Source organism: Myxine glutinosa, chromosome 6 (assembly GCF_964187855.1).
Source record: "Myxine glutinosa chromosome 6, kmMyxGlut1.1, whole genome shotgun sequence".
In the NCBI taxonomy this organism is placed as follows: domain Eukaryota; kingdom Metazoa; phylum Chordata; class Myxini; order Myxiniformes; family Myxinidae; genus Myxine; species Myxine glutinosa.
This window is the reverse complement of record NC_136266.1, coordinates 27288893-27309634: the sequence shown is the minus strand read 5'-3', so window position 1 is coordinate 27309634 and position 20742 is coordinate 27288893. Positions and strand designations below refer to the sequence as shown.

At 44.9% G+C, this 20742-nt stretch overlaps 1 protein-coding gene across 2 annotated transcripts in view; it reads right to left on the bottom strand.

Moving 5' to 3' along the window:
* The window catches only part of LOC137429660 (oxysterol-binding protein-related protein 6-like), a 186872-nt gene extending 167920 nt beyond the window's left edge, over nt 1–18952 (bottom strand). For both annotated transcript variants that reach the window (XM_078779693.1, XM_078779695.1), the window contains exon 1: nt 18748–18952. The gene's annotated coding sequence lies outside the window, so the exon portion shown is untranslated. The remainder of the gene's footprint in view (nt 1–18747) is intronic.
* Nucleotides 18953–20742: the final 1790 nt, after the last annotated feature.

Here is a 20742-nt window from a genome sequence, read left to right as displayed (position 1 = left end):
GTGTTACATGTCTAAAAAGTGTAAACGGGATAGCAATCTTTCGGTTCCTTTCGAGGACAACAGTCCCAGCACTGCACCTGAAAGACAGGTTTAATATTCTGATTTTATCCTACTGGGGTTAGAATTCAGAACCAGATAGACTGAAGGTGATCGCTATCAAGGCGGAATCCTGCCAAGTCGTATTGCACTGATGCAGAGCCGGAATGGCCAAACTACATCAATGCCAGGCACGGCTAACTTAGTGCACTACCATGGTCTTGCACCTTCAAAGTACAAACAAAGACCACAAAATATGGATGCACAATTTGGTTTTTCCATGGAATTACCATGTAAATCAAAGAGTTTGTGATAAAATTTGAAAAATTCATGATAATTTAAGCTGTGTTTACTTTACCTTCTGTGCATTCACCTTAGGCAATGTGGCTTTAAACATGTAATACTCAGATCATTGCAAACTGGCAATCTGAAGCAATCGCATGAAGTGTCAAATTAACAATTCAGGTTAATCATGATTAGAAAATGGCTGCAGAATTATTCATCCATGGCATTCAACCTACCAGACCAGTTAATGTCCATAGCATATACAGAAGCAAATCCTACAATGGCCTACCTTTGTGAAGGACATACTGAGGATTTTGCATCATATAATGAATGAAGAGAGTAGGCTTAAGGTGTATATTTTACAAGCCACATACAAAGTGCAATGCGAGGAATTATCATCTCCAAATCAGGTGTGGCCTTTGTAAGGTCTCTGACAAGCAATTTACATGACTTTGTACTGAGTACGTGTGGTAAGCTGGAATGGCTATATTTTTCCTGTGCCATGTTGCCCAACTAGATTGGTGTATACATGCACGTACACATCATCTCCATTTTACTCTGTTTATATATATATCTTGTTACGTTTGTGGGGAGAGGGGGGGGCAGTGTGAGGGGGTTGGGTGGGGGGGGGGGGGGGGGGGGAGGGGTTAGAGGTTACCTGAGAATAGACAGAACTGTATAGAGTAGTATGGTCCGTGAACAAGTAGTTAGTCAATGTTGAAGTAATAAGCGTGGACATGTATCCGGCACCCTGAACAAATTATAAATTCCTGCCTGAACTTCTGCTGGGAACGCAATGGTAAACCACCCAGTACTTGCTCTGGAAGCTGCTTTGGAGGCACAGACGCCCTGTAATGAGTATGGTACATGAGATATCAAAAATAAGTAAGAGAGGGGAGGGAGAAAGAATGGAATGTGACGGGAGGGAGAGAGTGGGGGAGGGAGAGGGGAGTGGAGGAGATAGGAGAAGGAGAGAGAGAAGGGGGATAGTTTTGCTAGCTTTTCCCGTCACTTGGGATGGGGACTCTTCCCAGTAACATTATATGTTGTGCAACATTTGACTGAACACACCGTGGGATACCTCCCTTTCAGTTTAGTGTTATTGTTAAACAGCAGTAGTGACCGTTTCAAAACGTAAACATATGTTTGTGGTTTCAAATATTTTTTACCTCTGGTAGGCAACGTTGGTCCCATGAAAACGCCACAATATGCTATTCATACATGATATCCTATTCATACACGATATCCTATTCATACACGTTAACTCAATGTTTGCTCAAGGAGGCCTTGAGGAGGGAAGGATATTATTAGTATTAATATTTTTTGTAATAACATTAATATTATGTCATTATGCTATTGTCATTAGCATTGTCATTAGCTTATCCTCCACGCAGTGGGAGATGGGGTTTTTAAATCACGTGTGTGTGTACATATATATACATATATACACACATATATACCCTGTGTGTATATATATATATATACACACAGGGTGTCTCAAAATACATGGAACCCATGTCACTGCTAATAATTCTGCCAATATTAATGTTCTTGTTCTTTTTTTTCAGATTTGAAGAGAGGAGACCATAACAACTAATAATTATCAATCAAAATGCCTTGGACAAAGGAGGAAAAAATATTTTGCGTCACTACTTATTTGGAGACGAAATCATTCAAAACGGTGCAAGCAAGATTTCGCAGGAAGTTCAACTTCAACAACTATCCCCAGAAAAACCAAATTTATCGTTGGGCACACAAATTTCAAGCCACTGGATCAGTAAACAACCTCAACAAGAAGGCAGAAACACCCAGTTCTGGCAGGAAGCTGAATGCAAGATCTCCTGACAATGTGAATGCGGTGAGACATTCTGTCGGAAGGAGCCCGAAAAAGTCCATCCGAAGACGTAGCCAAGAGCTGGGTCTTTCACGTGCGTCAGTGCAAAGAATCTTGATCAAGGATCTTCAGCTGTACCCATACAATGGGTGATGTGCCGGTGGTTCGAGAACAAGATCGAAGAGGATCCTGACTTTCTTGATGATGTTTGGTTCAGCGACGAAGCACACTTCTTGCTCTGTGGGCATGTCAATAGCAAGAACAATGTGTTCTGGGGCACACAAGCCCCAGACGAGGTGCTTCAGAGGCCCTTGCACTCTGTGAAATGCACGGCCTGGGTGGCCATCTCAAAACATGGCATAATCGGACCGTTTTGGTTTGAAGACGCAGACGAGGAGGCAGTCACTGTCACAAAGGAGCGTTACATTGTGGTGCTCAACAAGTTCTGGAGGGAACTTGGGAGACGTCGTGGCGTGAATCGAGATGTGCAATGGTTCCAACAAGATGGGGCAACTCCACATACAGCCAACATCATGATGGAGTGTTTGGACCACCGATTCCCTGATCGGCTGGTCAGCAGGCGCCGCGAACCCGAGTGGTCTCCGCATTCACCCGATCTGAACCCGCCAGATTTTTATCTCTGGGGGTTCTTGAAGGACCACGTGTATGAGAATCGTCCTCAATCCATTTCTGAACTGAAAGTGGGCCATCACCCAGAAGATTCGTGCCATCAGGAAGGAAGAGTGTGTCAGGGTGATTGACAACTTCGCTCGTTGGCTTCAAGTGTGTCTAAGGCGCAAAGGCGGTCATTTGGAACATGTGCTCTAATAAATGTATCCTTTGAGCTGGAGACCTCAAATCTTCAGTTTTTCAATTGTTATCATATCAGCTTCCAGGAAATGTAATCTTTTTTGGAGTTTCTTGTCTGAGTAATAAATTATTATCATGTTAATATGGGTTCCATCTATTTTGAGACACCCTGTATATATATATATATATATATATATATATATATATATATATATATATATATATATATACATATATATATATATATATATATATATATATATATATTGTTACGGAACCCAACGTCGGCCTCTGTTCCCCTTATCGAGGGGGGATTAGTCCCCTCGTTTATGACTGGCCGACGTGGTCCCTGACGCTGTACAGCGACCTCCGGAAAGGCCGGTGGCACAGCCCCGTTCGTACCGCGGACAGATGTTAATTGCCGAGCGGTTTTAGCAACCGCGGCACGAACTATTAACAATGACTAGACCCGATTCCTGAACGTTGGCCAAATCGTGCCACAAGTATTCAATTTGGAAAAGACAAAGACGACGGATGTGAAGAAGAAGAAGACAAAAGGTTGGAAATACGAATATTATTTATTACTACTATTTACACAATTAAAGAAACCAAGGAAGAAGGAAGGATAATAAAATAACGACAGAAAGAGGGACGGAGCAGAAGGACACAGTGCAATTTTTAGCTTAACTACTGCAGTCTTACTTATAACCCAGGAACGAGACAAAGACAGACTACGAGCACACTTACATGGGGGATGATGACAGGAATGGCAGGAGGTGGATGGCTGGAGGGAGAGGAAGGTTCAGCTGGGGGCAGATGGTTCGGGCTTGATCCCGCACGGGACGCCGGGCTGGACCTCGACGGCCACCGATGTCACCGATCCTGGTTCCCGCGGGGTAACGGGTCGAAGCTGCCTGGTGGAGCCAACACTGCCTGGTGGTGTCAAAGCTGCGTGGTACTGCTTCTGCCGCGTCTCTCTCTCTCTCCCTGTCTGAGCTCCACTCCCAAAGGCTTCCGCACGCGTTTTTATTGCCCCTGGGGCGATCAAGCCGCCGGCCTCCAGGACACGCCCATCGGCGAGCTCGCCTCGGCCCTGATTGGCCACGAGGGCCCACCGATCCCGCCCCCAGAGGAGGCGTTGGCAAGGCCACGCCTTGTTCCTGGCGCTGGGCTGACTCCTCCCACCTTCCGCTCCGAGATGACCTCGTGCTCAATGGAGTTTGGGGTGAAAACAACCACAACCCCACAGCAGTGGCAGAATGCAGCAAACCGCCCAGTGCAGTTGGTAATTGACGAAAGGGGGGATGTGCAGGAAATCTACCTTATTCCACTTCGGTGCAATGGAGTGTTAATTAATGGAAGACACAGCCTTAATCTAAATACACATAATAAGGAGATAACTACTGAACAAGGAGGAAATCTATGATTGGCTACGTGTGGTGTATGGAATAACTAACGGGAACGACCTTTGACCTTTATACACAACAAATGGAGGAAGGAGGGTGATATTTTACAATTACAATAAAAAAAACACAATTCTCAAATCCATTAAAAAAAAAAAAAAAAATATATATATATATATATATATATATATATATATATATATATATATATATATATATATATATATATATATATATATATATATATATATATTTAATTTGACGAAGGAAGCACACGAACCCTATGACATGACATGACACTGACGTCATGCAAATAAATTATATCAACACATCTCCAAACATCAATCATCTGGACTGGTCTCCCATCTCTACCGCCTCTGACATCAACTCATCCTGGGAATTCTTTCAAAGTAAATTGCTCTCTCTCATGCACAGATTTATACCATCTCGTCTTCAGTTGTCATACCCTTCCTCCGGTCCATGGTACACGGAATCTTGTGGTGAGGCTGTTGCCCTGAAACAACTTGCTTTCGTCTCCTGGAAAGCAAATCCAACGGAAGGAAATCTCATTTCCTTTCACAAAGCCCGAAACAAGTGTGTGTCCACCCTCAGGAGAGCCAGGAAACAATATCTCACCATTCTCAAGACCGAACTCTCTTATCTGTCTCCCTCTTCCAAATCCTGGTGGCGTCTGGTCAAATCTGTTTCTGGTGTTTGTTCCCCCTCCATCCCCTCCCTCACCTCAAACGGCTTAACGGCTGACTCCGCACGTGAAAAAGCTGAATGCCTCAACTCTGTGTTTGCCTCTAAATCTTGTGTCCCAAACCCATCCCTCTCTGTACCCACCGTACCCAGTCGTACCCAGCTGCTCCTGGACTCTGTGTCCTTTCCTCCTGACAAGGTGGAAAAGTTTCTGTCAACCCTCGACTCTGATTCTGCAACTGGTCCTGACGGCATCAGCCCACGGGTCCTAAAATCATGTTCTTCTGCTCTTTCACTCCCTCTTTCTGTTCTCTTCACCCTCTCTTTTGCTCAAGGTCATCTGCCATCTGCTTGGAAATCAGCCAACATCACCGCTTTGCACAAAAAAGGTGCAAAAACAGATCCCAGCAACTACAGACCAATCAGCCTTCTCCCAATTATCAGCAAAGTCATGGAATCCATCATTGCTTCAGATATTAAATCTTTCCTCTTCTCCAATGGCTTGATCTCTGATCATCAATTTGGTTTCAGACCTGGTCACTCTACTCTGGACATGCTGCTTCTGCTTTCTCAACAATGGATGGAGGTCCTCAACGCCAAACAGGAAATTAGAGCTGTCTCCCTTGACATTTCACGTGCCTTCGATACGGTCTGGCACCCTGCTCTGCTCTCCAAACTCTCCTCCTTTGGTATCCATGGAAATCTCCACGCATGGCTGGCGGACCTCCTCTCTGGTCGTAGTCAACGTGTGGCCCTGAATGGGTTTCTCTCATCTCCTCTTCCTGTTCAGGCTGGAGTTCCCCAAGGTAGTGTTCTGGGCCCTGTGCTTTTTCTGGTCTTCATCAATGATCTCTCTGACTCTCTTGAAAATCCTCTCTATCTCTTTGCTGACGACTCTACTCTCTGTCGCTCCATTCCTCATCCCTCAGATCGGCAGTCTGCAGCCTCCTCACTCTCTGCAGACCTGGACAAAATCACAGACTGGTCAAACAAGTGGAACATGTCTTTCAATCCTGACAAATCTCACACTCTTACAATGTCTCTCCGAAAGGACCGACTGGACAACCCTCCCTTCTACTTTCTCAACAATCCTCTCCAAGAAGTTCTGTCGCTCAAGCTTTTGGGTCTCACTATCTGCCATGATCTTTCTTGGGAAAACCACATTTCCAAGCTGGCCTCCAAAGCCAGTCGCCGACTGGGCATCCTCCGTCGTGCGAAGTCCTTCCTTGGCACACCTGAGCTCCTCACCACATACAAGGCTTTCATCCGCAGCTCAATGGAATACTGTTCTTCTGGAATACCAAAGCGTCACCTCCGACCCAAAGGGTCTTCTGGAGGCTTCAGCCCGGCCACTCTGTCAACAGACAGAGATTTATTCATTGGTCCCCATTGGCTAAACATCAAGCAGAGCCGCCAATCCAGATTTCAGGCTTATTAACCCTCGTCAGGACGGCATACTGCAAAAAATCTAACCAATGAGGACCAAAATCGTCTATTAAGATGATCAAGGCACCTCCTAGCTTTAATGGTGAGCACCAGCCACGAATTATGTCTCACACGGTAAATACCGCATAACCCGCAAGGAACCAACAGCCTGTCTGCCACACAGACCATCGTTCCCACCAGTGCAAACCAAAACCAGGGGGTGCGGTGCGATCGGCGGGGATAATAATCAACGAATTGACGCTTTGGTCTAGGACTTCGGTCCACAGGAGATCGGGACAGCGCTCGTCACGCTGTTATGTTCGTTGATTTTATATATATATATATATATATATATATATACATACATATATACATATATATACATATATACACATATATATACATATGTATATATATATATATATATATATATATACATATATATACATATGTATATATATATATATATACAGTGGTACCTCGGCTTACGAGTTTAATCCGTTCCGTGACGGAGCTCGTAAGCCAAATCGCTCGTAAGTCAAAGCAAATTTTCCCATTCAAATGCATTGAAATGCTATTAATCCGTTCCAGCCTCAAAAAAAAAACACCAATTTTTTTTGTTAGGTGCTTTTAAATAACAAAAATGTACTTTATAAATAACAAATAATGTATAAACAAGCACGACCTCGTATATACTGTACATAATACAAGAGAATGTAAAGAAATAAACTGGTTTTATTAAGCAGAGGAGAAGAGCATGCCAGGTGAGGTGTGCGTGTTGTCGACTTGGCGAGGCAGTACGATCGTACTCCTTCTACGATATGTACGATTTTGAAGCAGAAGGAGTCCATAAAGGCTATAAAGCCAGCCAAGGGCGTTACGATTATTTCAAAGCTCCGGACCTCTATCCATGAAGATATGGAGAAGTTGTTGTTTGTGTGGTTGAAGGAGAAGCAGCTCGCAGGAGATACCGTGACCGAGAGCATCATGTGTTTGAAAAGATTGAAACTCGGATATCGAGCACGGACCACGAGGTGTTTTTTCTTTTTTCTTAATCTCGGTTTCAGTGAACTTTTGCTCTGTGCTCACGTGTACTGTACCTGTACCTGTAATGGTACGTCAGAGGATGGCACCTGTTGTCATCATATTAAGTGCAAGATGTTCTGCATCGTAAGTTGGTACACCGTGGTCTTTCGGCGGTGTTTAAGCCGGCCGTCTTGGCTTCTGTCACCATTGGCATTGAGTCTTTCGATGTAGGTAGGTCGTTGTGTGCCGGTGCCTTGGCCGAATTCCTTCATTGCTGCATTGTTAGCTCACCTGGTTTTTTATACCACATCTTTGGTTATCGGACCAGCGAATGACGTCATCTCCAAAGTATGGCTTATTCTCACTTGTCTTGGACGATCTTCTACTTCTAGCCTTCCACCGTGCATTTGGTGTCCACTGTACTTACTGTACAGTGCCTGGTAAAATTGATGTAATGGGTTTTTGACCGTCAACGCCATGAACCGTCATGAACCGTCATGAACCGTCATGAACCGTCATGAACCGTCAACGCCATGAACCGCTAACACTCAAAAGCCCATTTATCGCGCCTTATAAAGCAAAACGCAAACCGAAAGCCATGCCTCTCAAGCGAGGCGTGCTTCCGTGGTCACGTGATCCACAGGTGTAGCTCATTATACCCGCACGCGCGACACGCTTTGGCGGTCACGTGACCAGCCACTCTGGAGGCGGGGATCCCCGCCGATGACGTCACCGGCTGGAGCAAGGAGATTCCTCGCTCATGTATTTCGACGATTGCGTGTTTTATATCCAAGCAGAGATGCTTTCACGGCAAGATAACCACGTGACCGGAACCGGAAGCCACAACCGGAAAATTCAAAAAAATAAATTTTTTGAGCTCGTACATCGGATCTCGGCTCGTATCCCAAAGCAACAAACCGCCCGAGCGACGGCTCGTATCCCGAAAAACTCGTACGTTGGGGCACTCGTAAGCCGAGGTACCACTGTATATACATATATATACATATGTATATATATATATATATATATATATATATATATATATATATATATATATATATATACATATATATATATATATATACATATACTGTATATATATATATATATACCCGTGGGTGAGGATATTGAAGTGGCAAGAGATTTGGAGGATGGAGCCAATATTGTTGAATTTCCTGTTGCGGGCAACGTATGATGTGCTTCCGTCACCAGTAAACTTGAGATTGTGGGGGTTGTTGCAGGAGGAGAGATGTTATTTGTGTGGAGGTGTGGGAACAGTGCAGCATGCACTGAGTGCATGCTCAGTAGCATTGGCAGCAGGAAGATACAGGTGGCGACATGATCAGGTGCTGGTGGTGGTGGTGCAGATGGTGCAACAAGAGGTGCTGAGATCGAGAGAGAGAAGAGTGGAGAAGGAGACTGATGGGGGAGAGGTGTGGTTTGTCAAAGAGGGCCAAGTGGTAAGAGGTGGAAAGGGGAGGAGGTGAAAAGCAAGAGGGCTGTCAGATGCTTGTGATTGGCAGGTGGTGGCAGACCTAAAGCCACAATTGGTATTCCCAGAGGAGATCTGTGTGACAAGGTTGCGACCTGACTGTCATTTGGTCAAGTGCAACAAGACAGGTCATCTTAGGCGAGTTGTTGGTACCTTGGGAAGAGAACATGGAGGAGGTGCACGAGAGGAAGAGAGGAAAGTACAGTGAGCTGGAGGCACAGTGCCGGGAGAAGGGTTGGCGAGTTTCGTGTCAGCCATTTGAGGTGGGGTGTAGAGGGTATATTGGCAATTCCTTTTCTGCATTTCTTGCTAGGCTGGGAGTGTGTGGGACAGAAAGAAGGAGGATGTGTGACAAGGTGGTCCAGGTTGCCTTGAAAGGCTCATTTTGGATATGGAGGAGGTTTATGGAGGCACGTCGAACGGTGTCGGTTGGTTGTGTTTTTCTTTTTCTTTTCTTTTTTTGTTACCATTATTATTTCTTATTTTGTGTATATGAGTGAGTGGGTGATGGTGTGTGTTTTTGCATGAATTAATTTTTGCATGAGTGTGTGTTTTTGTGTGTTGAGTGGTGTATGATGTAAGGGTAGGTGGTTGGTTGGTTGGTGTTGTGTGTGTATGTGTGTGTATGGGTGTGTATGTGTGTGTATGAATGATCTGGTGTGTTTTGTTGGTGAGTGGTGAAGGGTATAAAGGTGGGTGTTTGAGTGTTGGAGGTGTTGTTGTTGTTCGCACTGGCTGGGGGTGGGGGTATGTACGCATCCAGGTGCAGTTGCTGCATGTGGATGTGTATGTGCCCCTGCTGGCCCACCTTAGGTGACCGTATCGAGGTTGAAGGGCCAAAACGGGATGATGCTGAGGACCTCGACTGAGGACCCGGTCAGTGCGGCACACTTGTGAGCAGGTGTGTTTTGAACTTATATATACACATACAGTCGTGGCCAAAAACATTGGCACCCTTGCACTTTTTTTCAAATAATGCACCATTTCTTCCAGAAAACTGTGAAATTAAATGTTTTCGTATCCACAAATGTATTTCTTTGGTTTGTAGTGCAACAAAACAAAAAAAGGTGAAAAATTCACAAAATCTTAGCTTATTCCACACACAAATCCTAAAATGGCCTGGGACAATATCATTGGCACCTTTTAGAAGTTGTTAGAAATAATTAGATGTCAAGCAGGTGATTCTCCTTTATTTGGAATTGAACTCACATTGTGGTGAGTTGCAAGTGCCTGCAAAATAAAAATCACTCATTCAACCAGTTTGAATAGAGAAAAGGAGTCATTCGGCTGCTTTGTGTCACTGTGTGTACCGCAATGAGCATGGAGAAAAGAAAGAAAACCAGAGAATTGTCTGAAGAGGTCAGGCAGAAGATTGTAGCCAAACATGGACAATCTCAAGGCTAGAAGTCCATCTCCCGATATCTTGATGTTCCTGTGTCCACTGTACGCAATGTTATCAGGAAGTTTAAGGTCCATGGCACTGTAGCCAACCTCCCTGGATGTGGCCGTAACAGAAAACTTGATCGAAGATTGCAGCAAAGGATTGTTCGAATGGTGGAGAAAGCACCTCGATAAACTGCCAAACAGATTCAAGCTGACCTTCAGACACAAGGTACGACTTTTTCAACTCGCACCATCCGTCGCCAACTCAATGAAATGGGGTTCCAGCTGGGAGACCCAGCAGGACCCAGAGAGAGAGAGAGAGAGAGAGAGAGAGAGAGTGGGAGAGACATAAGAAAGCCCAACTGGAGTTTTCCAAAACACACCTGAACGAGCCAAAATCCTTCTGTGAGAATGTCCTGTGGACAGATGAGACCAAATTAGAGCTTATTGGTAAAGCACATGATCTCTATATTTACACAAAACAAAATGAAGCCTTCAAAGAAAAGAACACCTTCCTTACAGTCAAACATAGAGGAGGGTTAGTGATGTTTTGGGGTGGCTTTGGTGCCTCTGAAGTGAGTGCCTTGAATGTGTGCATGGCATCATGAAATCAGATTACAAAGGCATTTTGGATCGCAATGTTCAACCCAGTGTCAGTAAGCTGGGTCTCTGTCGAAGGTCATGGGTCTTGCAGGAGGACGATGACCCCAAACACACTTCAAAAAGTACCCAGGAATGGTTCAAGACAAAACGCTGGACTGTTCTGAAGTTACCAGCAATGAGACCAGATATAAATCCCATTGAACACCTGTGGGGAGATCTGAAAACAGCAGTTGGGAGAAGGCACCCTTCAAATCTGGGAGAACTGGAGCAGTTTGTACAAGAAGAGTGGGCCAACCTGCCAGTAGAGAGGTGTAGGAAGCTCATTCATGGCTAGAGGAAGCGCTTGGCTGCAGTTATTTTGTCCAAACGTTGTGCTACAAAATATTAAGTCTACGGTATCAATAATTTTGTCAATGCCATTTCTTTTTATTTTCTGATTTAAAAGGATATATTAAGTTCTGAATCAAAAACGAGGGTTCTGTAATATTAACAGTGAAATAAAGAATTGCGGAGACCAAATACTTTCGTCAATTTCAACTTATTTTTTTAGAGAATATGAATGAATGAATGAATGATCGTTTTAAGGCCATTTTCCCCGCTAGAGCGGGGGTTAGCCTTGCGGGCCCCATGACAATCATGGTTCCCTGTTTGAGGCAATGTTTTTTTTTATGGCCGGATGCCCTTCCTGACGCCAACCCTTGGTCGCCTCTTACGATGGGCAGGGATACGGTGTACCTATTCTAAATCGGGGTACTCACCCATGATCATTCATCCCAGCAAGCTGGTACTCAATTTGCCGACCTCGGAAGGATGACAGGCTGAGTCAACCCCCCTGGCGTTAATTCAGCGATCGACCAGGATTCGAACCCAGGATCCTCGGATCCCAAGCCGGCACCCTAGCCACTGAGCCAACACCAGGCTAAAAATTATTTTTAGAGATTATTGTGAGTTATTTGAAAAACGTGCGAGGGTGCCAATATTTTTGGTCACGACTGTACACACGTACACACACACACACGTAAACACACACACGTACACACACACCTCTTCACTGGAATGGATAAGACAAAGGACAAGTCACACAATCTCTGGACAGATAACATTGCTAACAAAGAACTGGTGAGTGATCTGGCAGAAGAGCCTCCAGGTTTCAACTTCCTCTAGAAACAGTCGTCTGCACTCAACATGATTTGTACTCTCACAATTGGAATTTCAAAGACAGCCCAGCATGTGTATGTGATCACCCAGATCAGACGAGTCATCACATTGCGAATTTGTGTCACCTATGGAGACTTGATGAAAGATTTCGGGCAATCCACCGAACAACACACAGTGAGTACTTTTACTTGCCCATCCAACTTAGACTTAGATCTGTGAACTGTAATTTGTCATACGCAAGAGTAGATTAGACTGGAACAGTAACCATGAAGCCCTGTGTCACACCAGCACTTGCTGCCTGGCATGCATCCACCAGTGTGGAGATCTATTACACAGTTTACGAGGATTTAAAATTACAAATGCTATTGCTCTTCAGCATGCCACATTAATCAAATACAGTTCAAGCAAATAATAAGTGAAAATGTTACATTTAAACTGTAGGACAGGTTTTTAAACCCAAAACCTTGATTGAAACCTCAACTGCAAACAGTGAAACAGATAATGGTATCAATCATCAAGATCATAGCATTGTAGCTTTTAGATGCAGTAGTTTAATTAGTATAGGGGAGAGGAGGAAGGTTCGTGGAACGCAGAATGGTGGTGGAAGGTTGGGAGGAGATAAGGGTAAATGTGAGGGTGGGAGGTCAAACATTCTATTTGTGCACTGCTCTCCGAGGGCAGCAAAGGTGGTTACACACTAAATAAAACTGAAAAGGAGGTTAACACTTTTGCTGATTTCGTCAAACATTGTAAATGATCAAGCTGAAAAAGTGGGACTTTTTGACAACCTGCAAAACGTCCACAACATTCGTGACGTCATGGAAATCAGGCAGCTTTTCCATGTGGTGCCATAACACTCTAATCTAGTACAGAATCGGGAAACCAACTGTAACTGCATTCTTCAAGTTTTCAGACAGAACGGACTTTACAGTAAAGACAGAAAATGGCCGAAATGGTGTTTTTTATATTTATTGACAGTATTGTGTAAGTGTATGATTTTTATCTGTGTAACATTTTTCTTTCATCGAAAGAGACAGAGAGGAGCAAAACATATTGAGTATTTAATTGTGGGAAACAAGGACATGTGGGCTGTAGAGATGCACATGTGGGCTGTCGACATGTGGGCTGTAGAGATGCACGTGTGGGCTGTAGAGATGCACGTGTGGGCTGTAGAGATGCACGTGTGGGCTGTAGAGATGCACGTGTAGGCTGTAGAGATGCACATGTGGGCTGTAGAGATGCACATGTGGGCTGTAGAGATGCACGTGTGGGCTGTAGAGATGCACGTGTGGGCTGTAGAGATGCACATGTGGGCTGTAGAGATGCACATGTGGGCTGTAGAGATGCACATGTGGGCTGTAGAGATGCACATGTGGGCTGTAGAGATGCACGTGTGGGCTGTAGAGATGCACGTGTGGGCTGTAGAGATGCACATGTGGGCTGTAGAGATGCACGTGTGGGCTGTAGAGATGCACGTGTGGGCTGTAGAGATGCACGTGTGGGCTGTAGAGATGCACATGTGGGCTGTAGAGATGCACGTGTGGGCTGTAGAGATGCACGTGTGGGCTGTAGAGATGCACATGTGGGCTGTAGAGATGCACGTGTGGGCTGTAGAGATGCACGTGTGGGCTGTAGAGATGCACGTGTGGGCTGTAGAGATGCACATGTGGGCTGTAGTGATGCACGTGTGGGTTGTAGAGATGCACGTGTGGGCTGTAGAGATGCACATGTGGGCTGTAGTGATGCACGTGTGGGCTGTAGAGATGCACGTGTGGGCTGTAGAGATGCACGTGTAGGTTGTAGAGATGCACGTGTTGGTTGTAGAGATGCACATGTGGGCTGTAGAGATGTACATGTGGGCTGTAGAGATGTACATGTGGGCTGTAGAGATGTACATGTGGGCTGTAGAGATGTACATGTGGGCCGTAGAGATGTACATGTGGGCCGTAGAGATGTACATGTGGGTTGTAGAGATGCACGTGTGGGCTGTAGAGATGCACGTGTAGGTTGTAGAGATGTACATGTGGGCTGTAGAGATGCACGTGTAGGTTGTAGAGATGTACATGTGGGCTGTAGAGATGTACATGTGGGTTGTAGAGATGCACGTGTAGGTTGTAGAGATGTACATGTGGGCTGTAGAGATGCACGTGTGGGCTGTAGAGATGCACGTGTAGGCTGTCGACATGTACATGTGGGCTGTAGAGATGTACATGTGGGCTGTAGAGATGCACGTGTGGATTGTAGAGATGTTCATGTGGGCTGTAGAGATGCACATGTGGGCTGTAGAGATGTACATGTGGGTTGTAGAGATGCACGTGTGGGCTGTAGAGATGCACGTGTAGGTTGTAGAGATGTACATGTGGGCTGTAGAGATGCACGTGTAGGTTGTAGAGATGTACGTGTGGGCTGTAGAGATGTACATGTGGGTTGTAGAGATGCACGTGTGGGCTGTAGAGATGCATGTGTAGGTTGTAGAGATGCACGTGTGGGTTGTAGAGATGTACATGTAGGCTGTCGACATGTACATGTGGGCTGTAGAGATGCACGTGTAGGTTGTAGAGATGTACATGTGGGTTGTAGAGATGTACATGTGGGTTGTAGAGATGGACACGTGGGTCGTCGTGATGCACGAAATCATAACGAAAGACGTCATTCCGAAACGTGACAAATGGGATCTTTGTTGGAATTGCAGGACCAATACAAACACGGGATTATTTAAATGAGAAATGTATCAACCAATGAAAATCAACAATCAAAAGTTCATTTGTGGGTCGAAAGGTCGGGTGGTTCAAGAGGAAAATAGAGGACATAAAGGTGTTTGGTTGAGTATGACAGAGGACATAGGACAACGTATCAGAAAACTAGACTGTCCTCGAAAACATATCGGGGCGAAATACCCCTGGTGCTCACCTGGTAGAATAAACAGTATACTGCACCGACTAAAAGTATTTTAAACCGATTCAATGGTTGCTCGAAGACAGAGCAGCATGTAGAATCATACTAACACAATCACAAGACTTCAAACAAACAAACAAAAAAATACAAATTTTGCGGGGCAAGACCCTCATAGACTACCTTAGACACCTTAGACCCCGATTTTTTAAATACCAGGAACAAACTTTAGTCACGACACAACAAATATCATTTTTACCAAATTTGGTCGCAATCCCATCAATGGTTTCGGAGAAGAAGTTTCAACTGTTTACGGACTGACGGACGGACTGACGGACGGATGACGCGCCATCGAATAAGCTCCCCTGAACTGCGTTCCAGGTGAGCTAACAACCGGACGAACGACGACCCTCACCACAGTGCAAGTGTTTCACTGAACCCGACTGCAGACAGGGGGGGATTATTAGAAACCACAAAATATATTTGCCCCACCTCCACCTCGACCCACCCCTCCCCCCCAACCCAGCCGCTCTAGTATTCCGAATTCTTTAATAATATTTGTGAGGCGGTTTACGCCGAAGATTTGATACAGAACAAATTGTTTGCTACATATGCTTGTGTAAAGTTTGTTAGTTTACTCCAAAGATGAGTTGTTTACTCTAAAAGTAACGTTGGTGGTGAGTATTAAATGTTGTGCAAATTTAAATGTTGTAGTTAGACAGGTAAACAACGCACTGTACGCTGAACCCATTATAATGAACATCTTAGGCATGGAGGCATTAACATCGCACTGTACCCAAACGTTATTTTGCGTTATTCCGTCAAACTGACAAACAGTGAGCACATGTCCAGAAGCAATTTAAGTAACCCTGTAACAACCAATCAGCGGGAAGGGAGGTGCAGCTTGGCTTACCTGTTGTGTTGGAAAGTGAATTATTTGTCAGGAATCGAACCATTTTTTCATTCATTCATTCATTCATTCATGCAGACTGGAAATTGAAAGAGATAGAGACAGTCTGCCTGTCCTTTGGTCTATAAGTGTCAGTTTATGATCGATGAATGACAATTTCAACTGAATTATTTTGAACACTAATCAGAGCGTGAATCTGAAAAAAGAAACTGCAGTTTAAACAGGACTTCAGCTTTGAATCCATCCCGATCGCACATGCGCAGAGAAGAACTTCGTTTCTTTTCTTTTTACTCTGCCTGGCAGTCAAACAACATTGAAAATCATTCCAAACAGGAAACTCCTTGTTTTTAAGGACGTTATAAAGGACACAAACAACAGGGAAGAATAACTAATCTAACATGCTAAATAAGGTGGTGTAAAAAATGTAACATCAACAGCAATAAATTTCTGGAAATGTATGTATGTATGTATGTGTGTGTGTGTGTGTGTGTGTGTGTGTGTGTGTGTGTGTGTGTGTGTGTGTGTGTGTGTGTGTGTGTGTGTGTTTTGGCAGTTCTAGCAACACACGCAAATATATTTTTTATTGTTCATGACCTCCAGAGGTTCCAGTAGAATGGATGAACCTGAACATTTTGAAAGGACAAATGGACTATTGAGTCATGAAAGCGTTTTAAACATTCGGATCAAAGAGGTGGTACTGTTTGCATCATGATGATGATGACGATTATGATGATATAACAATAGTTTGCAGTCGATTGTTAACTAGTTGACAAAGTATCTAAGCAAAGAAAGCCCGACTCCTCCAGGTATCAGTATCTGTCACACTTGATCACCTTTTTTTAACAGGACCTCAGGCTCGTAGTGGATCTCGTGGTGAACCAAATGACAACAATCGATCATCACTGTGGATCTCATATTAGCACCATCTTCATAATTATACTGTACTGTACTACTATTTACTCACTGTACATGCTGTAGAATTACATTGCATGCCACAGGTTCACTGTACACCGCTTCCTGTATACCACCGCACGTGGAATACAACTGCAGGACACCATGAACGCTGCCTCGACTCACTGTATGCACACTGCACACCCTCATATACGCACTGTACACACCACAACCTTGCACAAACTATATACACTGTACACACCACTTCCCTGCACACATCAATAACACGCCACTACACTGCACACAGCATGCACGAAAAGTACACACCACTACCCTGAACACACCATATACACTGTACACACCACATACACACTGTACACACCACTACACTGCACACACCATACACACCGCTACCCTGCACACACCATATTCACACTGTACACGCCACTACCATGCGCACACCATATACACACCACAACCCTGCACACATCATATACACACTATACACACCACGACCCTGCACACGTTCATACATAGTGCACACACCTGACCGTACAGTATATGTACTGTACATACCACCATCCTGCACGTCACATACACACACTGCACACCGCATATATGCACCACTGCACGCACTGCACACCTCATATACGAACTGTACGCGCCACGACCCTGCACACGTTCATACTTAGTGCACACACCTGACCGTACAGTATATGTACTGTACATACCATCACCCTGCACATGTCACATACACACACGGCACACCGCATATATGCACCACTGTACGCACTGCACACCTCATATACGAACTGTACGCGCCACGACCCTGCACACGTTCATACTTAGTGCACACACCTGACCGTACAGTATATGTACTGTACATACCATCACCCTGCACATGTCACATACACACACGGCACACCGCATATATGCACCACTGTACGCACTGCACACCTCATATACGAACTGTACGCGCCACTACCCTGCACACACCGCATCCACACCACGAACACCTCCTCCCTATCATCGGTTACCCCTTCTCGCTCCGTACTCGACTTGGTTACCTGCCAGACGAGCGTTGGGCGCCGCGCGCTCTCATTTATCACGAAGGAATGTAACAAACGCTCGACTGCTGCCGCGAACTGCATGTAACAGATGCTTATCAATGCGTTACATTTATTATTACGGACCACGTAGGACAACTTAAAGGTGCTTAATCCTACACATGTACCGTACCTGATTGTGAGACAGGACCGTGTTCACGTGAGCCCCACCGCCAGTGCTCCTCGATGTGATTAGTTCATGGTGTGGATTTGCATAACCGTTATGAATTAACACGTGGCGCGCTTAGTTCATCTGCAGAATTCGTATCACTTCAATTAAAAACTACATAAAACTTATCATTTCATAATGTAAACTTCGTGAAGGTGGTCAGATGTGCGACCGCATACCACGTGCACCTGTCAGCACCTGGAGGAGCATCGCACTCGATGAATGACCCCGAATATCCGAGGCACGGTCGATTATATCTTTATATATATATATACGAGTGTATATGTATATATATACACACACACACACACGAGTGGAATGGATATCAAGGAAGAGTGGGATTGATGTCCAGGGTGTGGTCGGAATGGAATCTCGTGCGATTAGATCTTGTTTAGTTCTTTAGTTATTTGCATCCGCACATCGTTCTGACAAAGTCACTCATTCACAGGTAGATTCATCGTGCGCTGATCATTCCCGAGATAGAAGAGGGGTGAAGCTGTGATGATCACAGCCTGGAGCACCATCACTCGCAGTGGGTTAATATATGATCATCCGAAAGCGAGAGGGGAAAGAAAGGGGCAGGTGAGACCGCAGAGCTCACTCACTGATATGCCTGACTTACCTGTGAGTGGGATTGCGAACGGAACGTCCAGACGAAGGAATCGCTGCCGGGATTCCTGCCTACTCCTGGCGACTCGATGATCGTGGGACGATCTGGGACGCTGAATGGACAACCGCCGAACAACAGGTTAAGACGTATTTTGGAGGCAGCGACGAGAGAGAAGGGAAGAGAGCGACCGTTCACTCTCTCTGTCCCACGTGGGAGGACGGAAAGATGGGCTTCCAGGGTGGAGCAGCAAATGGGAATTCCCTTGTGGAATCCCTCCCATGTACATGTTCCAAGCTTTGACATGGTCCACACTCGAGTGTGTGTATATTGTTGTGGATATGAGAATGGTTTTTTTTTAATATTGTTGTTGTAAAAGGTTGTTGAAAATATCGCCCCTCCTCCCTCCGTTTGTGGTTGTATAAAGGTCAAAGGGCATTCCCGTAGTTAGTTCCATAAAGCATACATGAAGGACACCGTAATATCCCTGTTCAGTAGCTTATTTCCTTATTATGTGTATTAGGTTAAGGCCTTGTCTTCCATTAAGATGACACTCCATTGCACCAAGTGAAATAAGATAGATTCCCCTTCATTCCCCATTCCCACTCCCAAAGCCTCAATTGCCAGCTACATCCCCTCCAAGCCTCCATTGCCAACTGCACTGGGCAGTTTGCCAGGTTTGCTACAGCTGTGGTTGTTGATTTCGCCCCAAAACCACCATTGAACATGTGCTCGGGTCGGGGAAGAAAGGCGTGTCTCCACCTCGTCATAGAGGGGAGGAGTGAGTCAGCCCCACTCAACCAACCACGAACCAGGGGTTGGACTTGGAGAGGGTGTGGAGAGAAACATCAAGGAGGTTCGCGAAGGTTCAGGGGCGTGGCATATATAACCCGCAGAAGACGCCCCCACCTCAGACGAGTCCTGGAAAAAGCACGCGACGTCCACGCAGCAGCAGCAGCAGCCAGAGCAACAACAGCAGCTTCAGCTACAGCAGCTTGGGGGCCTTGACGGCAGTTCTTGAGTAGGGCCGCGAAGGAACGGCGGCTACTAAACGCGCCGATCGAGAGAGGAACGGCGGCTGCTAAACGCGCCGATCGTGCTGCAGTGCCCGTGGACCTTCCTCTCCCTCCAGCCATTCACCTCCTGCCAGTCCTATCATCATTCCCCACGTGAGTCTGTCCTTGTTTGTTCTGTCCTTGGGTTAATTAAGACTGTAGGTAAGCTAGCATTGCACTGTGTCTCTAATATCTTCTGTAAATTATTTTCTTATCTTTCCTTCTTCCTTGGTTACTTTTGGTTGTAAATAGTAAATAAATTATATTCGTATTCCCTACTTCTGTCTTCTTCTCCTTTACATCCGTGTCGCTTTTGTCTTTTCCATATTGAATATCTGTGGCGCGATCCGGCCAACGTTCGGGAATCGGGTTAGTCGGGGTAACTGTTCGGCCGCGGTGCCATCCGCTCGGCAAACCAACATCCTTATCCGCGGTCCGTAACAATATATATATATATATATATATATATCCAAATATATCTTCATATATTAAATCTTCTTCAAATATCTTCAAATATAGCTGCATCCAGACGATTCCATACAATGAGTACATACCAGGGATAATGTGCAGTGTGGCAGACGGTACTTATCGCTCCCATTAAGGTACAGCACAGCTGGATGGCATACCTTAATGGCGGTTCACCACTGATGGTATGAAATCGCATAGTAACTGGCATATATATATATATATATATATATATATACAGTCACGTGAAAAAGTAAGTACACCCCATGTAAAGTTTTGACTTTTTCAACATATTTCAAAATACAGCTATTTGATCTTCATTTCAACAATAGTGATACATAAAGGTGATATAATATAACAAATATCACGAAACATTTACATTTTGTAGTCCATTGTATAATTTAAATAAACATAAATACAAATTTCGCATGTGGAAAAAGTAAGTACACCCCGACATTTATCACCAACTCAAATACCTAAAATTAGAATC